The sequence below is a fragment of the Protopterus annectens genome, chromosome 5.part0 (genome assembly GCF_019279795.1).
Source record: "Protopterus annectens isolate FY-2018-M chromosome 5.part0, PAN1.0, whole genome shotgun sequence".
NCBI classification, from domain to species: domain Eukaryota; kingdom Metazoa; phylum Chordata; order Ceratodontiformes; family Protopteridae; genus Protopterus; species Protopterus annectens.
In genome coordinates, this window is record NC_056735.1 from 400,547,947 (window position 1) to 400,562,947 (window position 15,001).

Genomic DNA, 15,001 nt, shown 5'->3' on the forward strand with positions numbered 1-15,001 from the left:
TAAAATCTGTCCATATTTTTGGTACTCTGCCCCCATTATTTTGACTTCATCCAGATATTTTGCGCTAGGAAGTTGAGTGGTATGGTAGGAGGGAATGCATACAGGAACCCAGAGAGCCAATTGTGAATCAGTCTGGCCAACCATCTCTCTGTCTCAAAGGTTTAAGTATTTCACTGATGGAGACATCCTCACAGGGGTGATCTAGGGGACCCTTCCCCTTCATTGAAGTTGGTGTCTTCTGTTAAGGATTCCTGTTGTGAATCTAAGTGCCTCCTCTTGCATGTATGCTTCCGAGGGAACTCCCTGGTGGGATAATGTAGAGAGGACTTGAAAGTGTGAGCAAAGTCCTGAATGAGGACTCTCTTCGGACTTGTATAGGCTGGCTGCCCTGATGGGACATGATGTAGAGACTCAGGACTAAGGCAGACAGTTGTGGAAGGGGTGGACCTCAGGGGGAGGCAAGTATGTCTTGTCCACAGTGGTGGAATAAGCTCTGTCTACTACTTTGAAGGCAGAAGACATGGGAGAAGCAATGACCACCCTGGCAGAGGACAACTGCCCAGGATGGTTCACAGTATCACTATGACCCTTCCTCAAAGCAGAGGTCATGGCCGAGCTGTCCATTGCTGATGCTCTGACAGGAAGGAATGGCTCCATCAGCATTGGAGTTGAACCCAACTCCTGGATCCAGTGTCAGCTGTTCGGCTCTGAGATCCCTCCAGCTCCAACAGAGACAGTGTCAACTTGATCAGAGATGTTGACAAAGTCGAGGAAGACCAGGCCTTTGGATCCAATGCAGACAAACTCAGAACTCTTGGGTCCAAAGGCTCTGAAACTGAAGGTCATATAAAAGAAGGTGTCAACAGTTGGGCTGGGGCTGGCAGCTGACTCACAGGTCTGATGGGAGAAATCCCAACTGAATCTGGGCCCAGAAAAACTTCCTCAACATCCTGTCCACATCTGCTTTGGTTAGGCTCCTAGATGACTTGAGAGATGACAAGGTAGAGGGTGGTCTGGAAGTCCTTCGAAGGGTCTCCAGCAGGAAAGGAGAATGGATCTGCGAGGGTATCAGCTCCAGAGTGAAAGTGGAGGAGATATGAACCAGAGGTTTTGATTTTGATCTTGGCAGTTCCAAGGAGCTAGATGGATCCAAAGGTTTGGAGACCTTTTCAGGTGGAGCCAAACCTGAAACAGAGGAGGGAGAATGATCAGGAAATCATGTCCTAGACTCTTTACCTTGTGTTGATAAATCTCCCTTAGTCTTTTTAAATGGCTTTTTGGAAGAAGGGGAAGTCCAGAAGAAGATGCATAAGATGTAAAGGGCAATAAACCCTTACATACTAGTTTGTAGCAGCATTCAACCAAAAACCAATGGTTAAACCCAGCGCAAATATCATACTCAACATCCAGATAGGCCGATCCCAGACAATAAACACACTCCTGATGAACATCGGAATTAGGAGTCTTATGCCCACAAGAGGCACATTTTTTGAAGCAAGTAGACTTTTCAGACATAGTGAAAAAAAAACAGAAACTGTGTTGGAAGAGACAGAAAGAGAAGACGAGATGACTATCAGCAATGGTAAAAAGATAGAATGAATTACCAGCTATTTATATGTGCCCTCAATGGATAACACTAGAAGAAAGGGAAATCACACAACAAAGGCATGAGACCTGTAAATTATGTAGAAAAGACAGACGTAACACAACTTTTTTATATACCTGTATATAACAAATAAGACATAGGGGAAGCAGAAACAAAAAGAACAGCTTAGAAGGCTAATAAAATATTTAAAGAAACATTTATCTTATCAATCACTAGCGCCCGAGCTACTGTAGACCACATCTACTTGCTGATGTGACAAATGAGATCTGAGGTAATTCTAACTGAACAGCAGGATTCTGGGTAAGTAAAGGAACTCAGGCTATGGAGCCAAGTCTTTACATGTGGTTAAAGTCAGATCTGAGGTCAGAACTGGAACCCTGTCAGTTGAGAAACATATGAAAAAGACAAATCAGATCAGTCTCTACACTTTATACCCTGCCTGCACGGAAAGCTATGGCACTCTTGTTTTAATTTAAAAAAAATTCTTCATTTTAAACTGTAGCAAACTGCTTGCTACAAACATAGCAAACAGTTGCTACAGTTTATACTCTGCCTTCATAGAGTACTAAAGCGCCCAGGTTTAGTTAAAAAATATATAGCTAACTGGACCAGACATGGACCTCTACAGTTCTCAGTTTTGACAGCAAATGTCATACCAGCTTTTAAAAGCTTGTATTGTATTAAAGAGAGATCTAGATCTTCTGATTGCTTCCCCCCAACACTTTGTGCCCAGGGTGACTGCCTCTCTCACCCTGTCCTAGCTACACCACTGTGTTTACGTATCACATCACTGCAGTGTTTTCTATTGTAAAATGTAAAATGACTGTCATCCAGATTGGTTTGAAAACCCTGAATGCCAGCATTACAGCTATAATTTCTTTTTTATTGAGGCCCCTCTTCAATTGTTTGTGGTTCCAAGTAACAGGCAGCCTGAGGTCAGTTGAGGGAGCTCCCTAGGCTATACCCAAATAATCTTTGATTAGGACTTGATTCACAGATACCTGTGTGTAGGAACACCAACATTTTTCTGCATCTGGTGACTTCACAGTGCAATGTCATAAAGCATCAAACTGGACTTGGAAATGTTGAGAAAGAGACTTAGATACTGGCAGTAATCCACAATGTAAGCTAATGGGACTGGGCTAGTATTAAACATCTCTAGACAAGGATATATGTGAATGTTCTTGGCTTTGCAGTTAGGTATAACTGGAGCCTGAAACTTGGTAAAGACTTCATAAGCAGTAAATAGTTCAAAGGTTAAAGAAGCCAATTGGCAATGGCAACCCCCTGCTTAGAACTTAAGAAAACACATGTTGCCCCTAAGTATGGGATTATGCAGATAGGTATCTTTCAGTCTATGGCAGCCTTGAGGGCTTAATGAAACAAGAAGGTCAGAAGGGAATGAAGTATAAGCATTCTGAACTTTGGTATTTTTAAAAATTTACTTTTGACAGGTCAATGGTCAGTCTCTAAGGGCCATAGTTTCTTGATACCAGAAATACTCTTACATAGAAGTCACTGGCCTCCCCCCCCAGCACTATCTCTATAGAATCTTGCATGTGCAAATCATTCAAAAGAGACCCTACCAAATGATTTTAGACTTATGGAATTGGAGGAATCTGCTGAACTGTTGAGTCTGTTGGGAACTGTAGACTGAATCTCTGGAGTACCACCTGAGCAAATTACTTGACCCCACTAAAACTTTCCCACTTTTTGAGTAAAGGGCAATATAGACTGCTATTTCTTTGAGGATTTGTAAAGAACAGAAAGGCTTGAGGCCTGGGGTTGGATATTGGTAAGGTGGGAGGAGAGGAAAGGCAGAAGTGTGGCATAGTATGCTGCTTCCTATTTGAAGCTGAGTGCTGAGGCTTCAGGCTTCTCGTTTGCTACTCCTTTTCTGAAAGCCATTTTTACCTTTTGTTGTTTTTTCTTTACCCTCATGTTAGTAAGGCAGACAGAGTTTTGAAGGATAGTTTCTATTATATCTTGGTATGCGAGAGGGGAACTGTTGCTTAAATGATTCCATCGCCTTAACCTTCTCTAGTTTCTTTTTATAACCCTTGAGAAGGGGGTATAAAAAGGCATTTCTTATCCAAGGATGCATTAAGAAACTGTTCATTCAGATCCTCTCTCGTGGGTTTGTATTCTCAGCCAAACGTCTCCTCGTGACTGACCTTGTTGCAGCAGCTTAGATACAGTATTAACAGCATCATAACCACATCTTGTAGCATGTCTGCCCACATGTGCAGTGGTTTGAACAAGACTGAATAACTTTACCTTCAGAGTGCTGTTGGTAACATCCTCCTAATGCTCATTTCTTTGAGGAGTTTAACTTTGTTTGTTCATGTGAGTCTGACAATTTAGGCCTCTTAAGACCAGGGTTGCTGATGTGCACACCTTCATTTCATAGTGGTCCAATATTCTGCTCTCTTGGTCACTGGGAAGGCTATATGGGTTTGTAACCAAATTGGACCTCTTTCTATTGCCTGTGCACAGCACTGTTGTGGGAGATAGAAAAGACAGACCAGGCTAAGAAAGCATTCTGGTTGGCTAACAAAGAGGCTAAGAGAGCCGTTGCAATAGCAAAGAACAAAGCATCATAGCCACTCTACCAGCTTCTGGAAAGTGACTCAGTAGACTGTACAAAGAAAGGTTATGAGGGTAAGAAAAGAGTGCATTCAGGCATCACTTGCAGGACCTACTACATAAAACAGGACAATATGAGATGGTGTTGATAATGGATGACCTGAATGCACATATTGTGAAAGAACAGGACTGCCTGGGTCCACAAGTGTGAGGCAACAGGAATAAAGAAGGACAGGCCATTCTAGACTCCCGTCTGACAAATGGCTTGATGGTGACCAACACACTGCTCACCAAGGCTGGCCAACATACAACTCGTGTAGACTTCCTCCAAGTAAGAAAAGGACATTAGAGTAGAATGAGTGATTACAAAGTTATCCCCAGTGAAACAGTCAGCCCAGAGCATAAACCACTGGTTACCAAGGCTCTAAGGTCAACAGGGACTAAGCGGAATACATGGAAGATGACTAGAGACAAAGCACAAAAGTTCAAGGAAATCCTTAAATCTGAACACCTCAGAAAAAAAAAAAAGAAGAAATAGGTGGAGGTGTGGAGATGAAGAAGAGAGTCTATTATTAACACTGGCACCCAAGTCCCTGATGTCTATGTCATATTTAATTGGAATGTTATTTATAAGGTAAGCAGAAATAATGCCAGATTTACCCAAATAAACTATGCTGTACTTTTGGTGTTGATTTAGCTCATGATTACTGCACTAAGCATTTGTTTGGTTAAGCCTTGCTGAAGTATTTAAGTATCACAATTTGATTTAATAACAACCACACCCTGTTTGCAACCATCAGCAAAGTTGGTTGACCATAGTCCCTTTACATATGCTTTTATGTCACAGAAATATATACCAAAGGGAGGGGGAGGGGGCACAGCCCTGTAGGATACCACTGGTGACATTTTTTTTCTGTCTAGAGAAAATGCCCTCAATTATAATGTTATTTAAAAGGATCCTGTACTCTATAAAACCAATTAAGTCTACTGGGTATAAGAGGTTGTGAAGGATGCAATAAAGAAAATGCAAGGCCTCAAACACTGCAGGAATGGCCAAAGGCTTTAGATTATCCAAGCCCAGAAAGTAAATGCTTCTTTTTCTTTTTCTGAGAACTCCCTTGCATCCCATTTAAAGTGATCTTACTTAAAGAAACAGTCATTATTCCTCTGGATGAACCAGAGGTTTTGATTTTGATCTTGGCAGTTCCAAGGAGCTAGATGGATCCAAAGGTTTGAAGACCTTTTCAGGTGGAGATGAACCTGAAATACAGGAGTCAGAATGATCAGGAGATCATGTCCTAGCCTCTTTACCTTGTGTTGATAAATCTCCCTTACTCTTTTTAAATGGCTTTTTGGAAGAAGGGGAGGTCCAGAAGAAGATGCATAAGATGTAAACCCTTACATACTTGTTTGTAACAGCATTCAACCAAAAACCAATGGTTAAACCCTGCACAAATATCATACTCAGCATCCAGATGGGCCGATCCCAGACAATAAACACACTCCTGATGAACATCGGAATTAGGAATCTTATGCCCACAAGAGGCACATTTTTTGAAGCAAGTAGACTTTTCAGACATAGTGAAAAAAAAAAGAAACTGTGTTGGAAGAGACAGAAAGAGAAGACGAGACGACTATCAGCAATGGTAAAAAGATAGAATGAATTACCAGCTATTTATATGTGTCCTCAATGGGTAACACTAGAAGAAAGGGAAATCACACAACAAAGGCATGAGACCTGTAAATTATGTAGAAAAGACAGACGTAACACAACTTTTTTATATACCTGTATATAACAAATAAGACATAGGGGAAGCAGAAACAAAAAGAACAGCTTAGAAGGCTAATAAAATATTTAAAGAAACATTTATCTTATCAATCACTAGAGCCCGAGCTACTGTAGACCACGTCTATTTGCTGATGTGACAAATGAGATCTGAGGTAATTCTAACTGAACAGCAGGATTCTGGGTAAGGAGAGGAACTCAAGCTATGGAGCCAAGTCTTTACATGTGGACAGGATGTTGAGGAAGTTTTTCTGGGTCAGTCAGATCTGAGGTCAGAACCGGAACCCTATCAGTTGAGGAACATATGAAAAAGACAAATCAGATCAGTCTCTACACTTTATACCCTGCCTGCACGGAAAGCTATGGCACTCTTGTTTTAATTAAAAAAAAATTCTTCATTTTAAACTGTAGCAAACTGCTTGCTACAAACATAGCAAACAGTTGCTACAGTTTATACTCTGCCTTCATAGAGTACTAAAGCGCCCAGGTTTAGTTAAAAAATATATAGCTAACTGGACCAGACATGGACCTCTACAGTTCTCAGTTTTGACAGCAAATGTAATACCAGCTTTTAAAAGCTTGTATTGTATTAAAGAGAGATCTAAATCATCTGATTGCTTCCCCCCAACACTTTGTGCCCAGGGTGACTGCCTCTCTCACCCTGTCCTAGCTACACTACTGTGTTTACGTATCACATCACTGCAGTGTTTTCTATTGTAAAATGTAAAATGACTGTCATCCAGATTGGTTTGAAAACCCTGAATGCCAGCATTACAGCTATATTTTTTTTTATTGAGGTCCCTCTTCAGTTGTTTGTGGTTCCAAGTAACAGGCAGCCTGAGGTCAGTTGAGGGAGCTCCCTAGGCTATACCCAAATAATCTTTGATTAGGACTTGATTCACAGATACCTGTGTGTAGGAACACCAACATTTTTCTGCATCTGGTGACTTCACAGTGCAATGTCATAAAGCATCAATCTGGACTTGGGAATGTTGAGAAAGAGATTTAGATACTGGCAGTAATCCACAATGTAAGCTAATGGGACTGGGCTAGTATTAAACATCTCTAGACAAGGATATATGTGAATGTTCTTGGCTTTGCAGTTAGGTATAACTGGAGCCTGAAACTTGGTAAAGACTTCATAAGCAGTAAATAGTTCAAAGGTTAAAGAAGCCAATTGGCAATGGCAACCCCCTGCTTAGAACTTAAGAAAACACATGTTGCCCCTAAGTATGGGATTATGCAGATAAGTATCTTTCAGTCTATGGCAGCCTTGAGGGCTTAATGAAACAAGAAGGTCAGAAGGGAATGAAGTATAAGCATTCTGAACTTTGGTATTTTTAAAAATTTACTTTTGACAGGTCAATGGTCAGTCTCTAAGGGCCATCGTTTCTTGATACCAGAAATACTCTTACATAGAAGTCACTGCCCCCCCCCCGGCACTATCTCTATAGAATCTTGCATGTGCAAATCATCCAAAAGAGACCCTACCAAATGATTTTAGACTTCTGGAATTGGAGGAATCTGCTGAACTGTTGAGTCTGTTGGGAACTGTAGACTGAATCTCTGGAGTACCACCTGAGAAAACTACTTGACCCCACTAAAACTTTCCCACTTTTTGAGTAAAGGGCAATATAGACTGCTATTTCTTTGAGGATTTGTAAAGAACAGGAAGACTTGAGGCCTGGGGTTGGATATTGGTAAGGTGGGAGGAGAGGAAAGGCAGAAATGTGGCATAGTATGCTGCTTCCTATTTGAAGCTGAGTGCTAAGGCTTCAGGCTTCTCTTTTGCTACTCCTTTTCTGAAAGCCATTTTTACCTTTTGTTGTTTTTTCTTTACTCTCATGTTAGTAAGGCAGACAGAGTTTTGAAGGATAGTTTCTATTATATCTTGGTATGCGAGAGGGGAACTGTTGCTTAAATGATTCCATTACCTTAACCTTCTCTAGTTTCTTTTTATAACCCTTGAGAAGGGGGTATAAAAAGGCATTTCTTATCCAAGGATGCATTAAGAAACTGTTCATTCAGATCCTCTCTCGTGGGTTTGTATTCTCAGCCAAACATCTCCTCATGACTGACCTTGTTGCAGCAGCTTAGATACAGTATTAACAGCATCATAACCACATCTTGTAGCATGTCTGCCCACCTGTGCAGTGGTTTGAACAAGACTGAATAACTTTACCTTCAGAGTGCTGCTGGTAACATCCTCCTAATGCTCATTTCTTTGAGGAGTTTAACTTTATGTTTGTTCATGTGAGTCTGACAATTTAGGCCTCTTAAGACCAGGATTGCTGATGTGCACACATTCATTTCATAATGGTCCAATATTCTGCTCTCTTGGTCACTGGGAAGGCTATATGGGTTTGTAACCAAATTGGACCCCTTTCTATTACCTGTGCACAGCACTGTTGTGGGAGATAGAAAAGACAGACCAGGCTAAGAAAGCATTCTGGTTGGCTAACAAAGAGGCTAAGAGAGCAGTTGCAATAGCAAAGAACAAAGCATCATAGCCACTCTACCAGCTTCTGGAAAGTGACTCTGTAGACTGTACAAAGAAAGGTTATGAGGGTAAGAAAAGAGTGCATTCAGGCATCACTTGCAGGACCTACTACATAAAACAGGACAATATGAGTTGGTGTTGATAATGGGTGACCTGAATGCACATATTGTGAAAGAACAGGACTGCCTGGGTCCACAAGTGTGAGGCAACAGGAATAAAGAAGGACAGGCCATTCTAGACTCTCGTCTGACAAATGGCTTGATGGTGACCAACACACTGCTCACCAAGACTGGCCAACATACAACTCGTGTAGACTTCCTCCAAGTAAGACAAGGACATTAGAGTAGAATGAGTGATTACAAAGTTATCCCCAGTGAAACAGTCAGCCCAGAGCATAAACCACTGGTTGTCAAGGCTCTAAGGTCAACAGGGACTAAGCGGAATACATGGAAGATGACTAGAGACAAAGCACAAAAGTTCAAGGAAATCCTCAAATCTGAACACCTCAGAAAAAAAAAGAAGAAGAAATAGGTGGAGATGTGGAGATGAAGAAGAGAGTCTATTATTAACACTGACATCCAAGTCCCTGATGACTATGTCATATTTAATTGGAATGTTATTTATAAGGTAAGCAGAAATAATGCCAGATTTACCCAAATAAACTATGCTGTACTTTTGGTGTTGATTTAGCTCATGATTACTGCACTAAGCATTTGTTTGGTTAAGCCTTGCTGAAGTATTTGAGTATCACAATTTGATTTAATAACAACCCCACCCTGTTTGCAACCATCAGCAAAGTTGGTTGACCATAGTCCCTTTATATATACTTTTATGTCACAGAAATATATACCAAAGGGAAGGGGGGGGCACAGCCCTGTAGGATACCACTGGTGACATTTTTTTCTGTCTAGAGAAAATGCCCTCAATTATAAAGTTATTTAAAAGGATCCTGTACTCTATAAAACCAATTAAGTCTACTGGGTATAAGAGGTTGTGAAGGATGCAATAAAGAAAATGCAAGGCCTCAAACACTGCAGGAATGGCCAAAGGCTTTAGATTATCCAAGCCCAGAAAGTAAATGCTTCTTTTTCTTTTTCTGAGAACTCCCTTGCATCCCATTTAAAGTGATCTTACTTAAAGAAACAGTCCCTCCATATGTGATGTCCTCTGGAGGAAGCCTGAGGACAGGGTATCCTTATTGTTCATGTCATTTCAAAGAAGGATAGATAGCTTAGAACTATAATCAAAGTCTTATCCTCTTCAGAATTTGAAGAGTTTGACTCTTTCAGGAGATGACTCCCTCTTCCTCTTGAGAGGATGGCTGGTCTTATCTGGCTTGTAGGTTCTACATAAATTTGAAAAAAAATCAGGGACAATTAAAAGCACTCCTAGGAGGGAGCCTAGATAGGTATGGAAAGTGAAAAAAACATCTTGCATCTATAAACCACACAGTGATGAAAATCTTAAAATAGTGAATGTCCACAGCTCAGATGTCTGGGTCTTCAGTATGGTGACTGGTAATTCTGAATATCTACTTCGTGGTTTCGGGAATTCTCTGGGCTTAACACAATGGGGATGTCTCCCTGCCCTGATATGACAACAAAATGGGTGCTGGAATCAGTCACTAGGGAATCAGTGTCAGACATGATTGTGAAATCCATATCTTTAGCCCAAAAGGACACACACTCAGCCAAAGGCATGATGGCCTCCTGAGAAGCATTGTAAGATTATTCAGAGGTATCAGGCATCATAGTCATAGGCTGTGAAGTCATCTCTATGGTCTCAGCACCCGCAGGCCTGCAGTGGCTGGGCAAGAGTGAAGCAACATATATGGTTTTCTGTCTGCTCTTCATATAGTGGGTCTGTTTCTCTGCATGCTTTTTGCTTGACCAAGTGGTCCTGAAAAGCTAACTCCCTTATCCTCAGTTTTCTTTCTAAATTGCCTGCAGAAAATGCAAGTGGGTACATTGTGGGAGGCCTCCAAACACAAACACAAAGTAGACTAAGCACAGAAATCTTTTGGGGGGATCTTGTGGTTGCACATGCTTAAAGACACATTTTACTTTTTTTTTTGGGGGGGGTTCCACACACTACTGATTCCCATTCCCCTACCAGCAAACAGCATGCTTTGTTGTAGCAGTAACAAGAAATATGAAATAAGGTTCCCACCAGGATACTTACCACCCCAACTCTGGAAGCTTTAGGTCAAACAGATGGACTGAAAGATGCTGCCATACTGTGAGGAATGAAATAACACTGCATAAATAAATATTGTGCATGTTGAATGTCACCTTTATACCAATGTGGCATCATCTACAAGAATATAGAGTTGGCTTGGATGGGGCTGTGCATAGTTCTTTAAGTCATAATGAATGACAAGCCTAACCTGCATCAGAGATCCTTATGGTGATATTTACTGCATCAATAATCCACAAAAAAACATAAAACTTCACAATGATTGTACCTTATGTCTTTTCATTCTAATGTTATTCACATTTCTTTATTAAAAAATAACAAAAAAAATAAATCATTGTTTGTCAATCTGCAATCAGCCCATTGGCATAGCTGCAGGCTGTCCATCAATACTCACTGATGAACAGCAGCCTGGACACCACAGTGTCAGCTGTGGGAAGGAGAAATGAGTGGGTTATACTTGCTCATCTACCTTTGGGGGGGGGGGGGCTGAGGAATCTTCCTCCTTTAGTGTGACTCCTAGCTGGGACTATGAGTTTTCTCCTGAGACGTGCTCCTGGAGCAACACACAGCAAAGTTATCATGGTAGTATGGAAAGAAGCGTACTTTGCCTAAATACTGCATGAACGTACTGCACTGCATGTAGCATGTATACCTTCTGAATGGAGTGGCAGGGGAAAAGTATTTCTTTTCCACTTTACAGTGTTTGCATTTTATGATGTGTAAATATTGCTGATTATGAATTCATCAACTCTGCCTGTTAAATGCCACATTTCATGACCCACTAAAAAGGCAAGATATGTAGAGTGGAAGTTGTGATCTTAGAAATTAGAATGGAAGGACACAGATCTCACATGGAATTATCTCCTTCAGTGCATATGATACTGCATGTGTTCAGTACGGAAATAAATAGGTGGTTAATGCAATATCTGAATAAAATGTGTGCTCTTTTTGCTAAAAAGCAAGAACATTTCATAAGGTAGAATACATTTTTAAGTAAATAATGCATATACATTTTTAATTTTGATTTATTGCAAAATCTGAGATCAGTAATATAGGTTACAGTTAGTGCTACTATGAGATTGATTTATTGGCTTGTTTAATTATTTGCAACTGTTATTTTTGAAAATACAATGATACAGTGCAACTTCTACCTAACTTGTATGGGATTTGATATGTTTAAGTGTCAGTCAGCTGTAATTTCTGCTGAACAATTTTCTTTTTAATTGGATTCACTGAAAAAGGATACAGGAAATTCTTTGTTCAGTTTATCCTGTGAGCTTACAAATAACATGCCCCAGTCTTGAGCTCTAAAACTAAGTTGTGAAACTGTTACTTTTCTAAAATTTTATCTGAGACTTAATAAGAAAAATCCAGTCCAGTTTAGCTTGATGTTTAATATATGATTCTTGTCTAAGAAGGGATTACTGTTCAAGCTCTGCCATATAAAGGCGTAAACTACAGATGGAAGGATCTGCCTCTCTTTATAGATTAAAAAGCTGGGCTCTGCTATACAATTCCAACCTATCTTTATCACCTGATGTTTGAACCACATTAGCAGCAGCTAGGTTGCAGATTAGTAAAGCAGGTGATTTACTGACTAGAGGGATCTAACTGGGTGGCAGTTCTAAGTGATTAAGCCTAGGTATTTTTTGTTGACTTAATAAGCATTTGTAATATATCAGTTCTGCCAGCTGTTACCAACAATAATAAGAAGTTATGTACCTACCATAACGTTCCATGTTAGTTGTCTTCTTCTCGCCTTCTTTCTTGCTGGATGGGTTCGGAGCCGATCCTCAATACTAAAAGCTCGAGAGGTAATTCCACCGGCTCGAGGCTCCCCTATATCCCACAATGCTAGGCGGTAACTACTCAGATCTCATTTGGTAGCTATACCAAGCAATATTAGTCTCCAAAAATGGAGTAACAAATTTCAGAAGAAGAAACACAAAGAATTCGTCGGTCTGTCCAGGCTTGGGGAAGGAGGGAAGACAACTAACATGGAACGTTATGGTAGGTACATAACCATTCTTGCTGGATGGGAGGAACAGACTCTTGAGAACAGTGGAACCAAAATTGGAAACCATGTCCAATTTGTAATGTGAAATGAATGTATGAGGAGAAGCTCATGTGGCTGCTGCACAGATTGAGTCTATTGGCAATCTGTCCTGAAAGGCTATGGATGTAGCTAATGCCCTGGTTGAATGAGCTCTAGGTCTTGAAGGTAATTTTGATGTCTGATCTCATAGATGAAAGTAATTGTAGAAGTGAGCCATCTAGACAGAGATACTTTGGTAACTGGAAGGCCCAATCTTCCTTCTGCATATGACAGAAACAATTGATCAGATTTCCTGAGTTGTTTAGTTCTGTCTAAGTAATATCTCAGTTGGCGATGAACATCCAAAAATGCAGCTTTTGCTCTGATCTATTTGAATAGTTAGGGAAAAACGGGAGATCAATAATCTGGTTTAGGTTAATTTGAGAAGAGATTTTGAGATACTCTGTCTTTGTGAAAAACTAGGTAAGGAGGACGACTGCAGAGGGCTTGGAGTTCTGATACTCTTTTCGCTGAAGTTATAGCTACCAGAAAAGTGTCTTCCAGGAAAGCAATTTCAGAGAACATGAGGGGGAAGAATTAAACAGAACCAAGTTTAAATAGGGTCTTTGATCGGAGGTTTGAGAAGAAATATACCTCTTAAGAAGGCCTTACAAAGTTTGTGAGCCATAATGCTGGATTCTGAAACACCCACATGAAAATTTGAAATGGCAGCCAACTGAACTCTAATGGTTGATGCAGAAGATCCTAAATGAAATAGTTCAGGAAGTCTAAAATGGACTGGATAGGTGCAGTAAAAGGATCAATGTTTTTCGATGATGCCCAAAGGATTTACTAGTATAAATCTTCCAGGTAGAGGATTTATGAGAGGCTATCAATATATCTCGGACCGGCGAGATATTGAGGGAAGCCTGGCTAAGGTAGGAATTGGAGAAACCATGCTGTGAGGTTTAGGCTGATGGGTAATGAGATCTGGTACTGGGTCCAGATGCCAAGGCTGCTCCCAAAGGTAATGATGAAGAAAGGGGAACCATATCTGTCGAGACCAGTAAGGGGCAATGAGGATCATAGTCACTCTCAAGGTGATGGCTTTCTGAATTAGTTGAGGTATCAGTGGAAAGGGGGGAAAGGCATACAGAAGTCCCCGGGGCCAATCGTGGACTAGAGCATCTCTGGTGGGAAGGCCTGGTAATGGGAAGAGCGTGAAAAAGTCTTGACACTTGCTGTTTTGGGGAGTAGCAAAAAGATCGCAGCAAGGATGGCCCCATCTTAGAAATACCTCTTCTAGAACTGATGTCTTTAGAGACCACTCGTGGCATGAGAATTGCTCTGCTCAACCTGTCTGCAATGACGTTGGATTTCCGCTGTCAGAAAATGTTGAGAAGAGACATAAAGGGTATGATCTGGTTCCGCCTTGTTTGTTGATGTACCACACCATGGACATGTTGTCCGTTTGGATTGCAATAGTCCCTTTGGGAAGAGAGTCATGAAAGGCTTGCGCACTGCTCTCATCTCTAGGACATTTTGCCACGTGCCCTGGACTGTCCTGCCCTGATAATGCCCCCCACCCGATCAGGGAGGCATCTGTTGTCAAGAGTGAAGGGTCTTCCTTGGAGAAGTTGAGGTGACGTGTCCCACCAAGATAGTTGATTCTTGCATACTTGAGTTATCAGTATGGTATGGGACATTGGGAGTTGAAAGGACCATTGAGCATCCACTGGAGGATCCTCATGTAAATAGCTGCTGCCATGAGTCCTAGTACCTTTAACACTAATCTGGCTTTGACTTTGACCAATTGCAACAGAAGGGATACTTGGTTCCGAATGTCTAAAACCTTCTGCTCTGTGAGTGTTGCTGAAAGAGTCTGTGTATCTAATTTGGCGCCTATGAAAGTAATAGACTGACAAGGTGACAGGGCAGAATTTATTGAGATGCCTAGAGCTTGACAGGTTTGCATGGTGAAATTCCTGGATAGTAGAAGCTGATGCCTGGTGGTGGCCATAAGTGACCACTGCCATGCATTTGGTGAACACTGGGGGCTGTAGTGAGACCAAAGGGCAGGGCTCTGAACTGGTAGTGACTGGCTCCCAGCCTGAAGCGGAGATATCTCCTGCGGTTCATTTTGATGTGGTATCCTGAAGATCTATCGAGCACATCGTCCTGACAAGAAGGGTAGGATGGACTGTAGCGTGACCATCCGGAATTTTGTTTTCTTGACAAACTTGTTTAAGTGACTGAGATCTAGAATGGGCCTCCAGTCATTTGGAGTAGATT

General features: G+C 41.2%; 1 protein-coding gene across 3 annotated transcripts in view; it reads right to left on the reverse strand.

Annotated features, from left to right (window-relative positions):
* Positions 1-15,001, reverse strand: part of F5 (coagulation factor V) — a 1,256,984-nt gene that overhangs the window by 370,301 nt on the left and 871,682 nt on the right. The gene's annotated exons all lie outside the window — the stretch shown is intronic.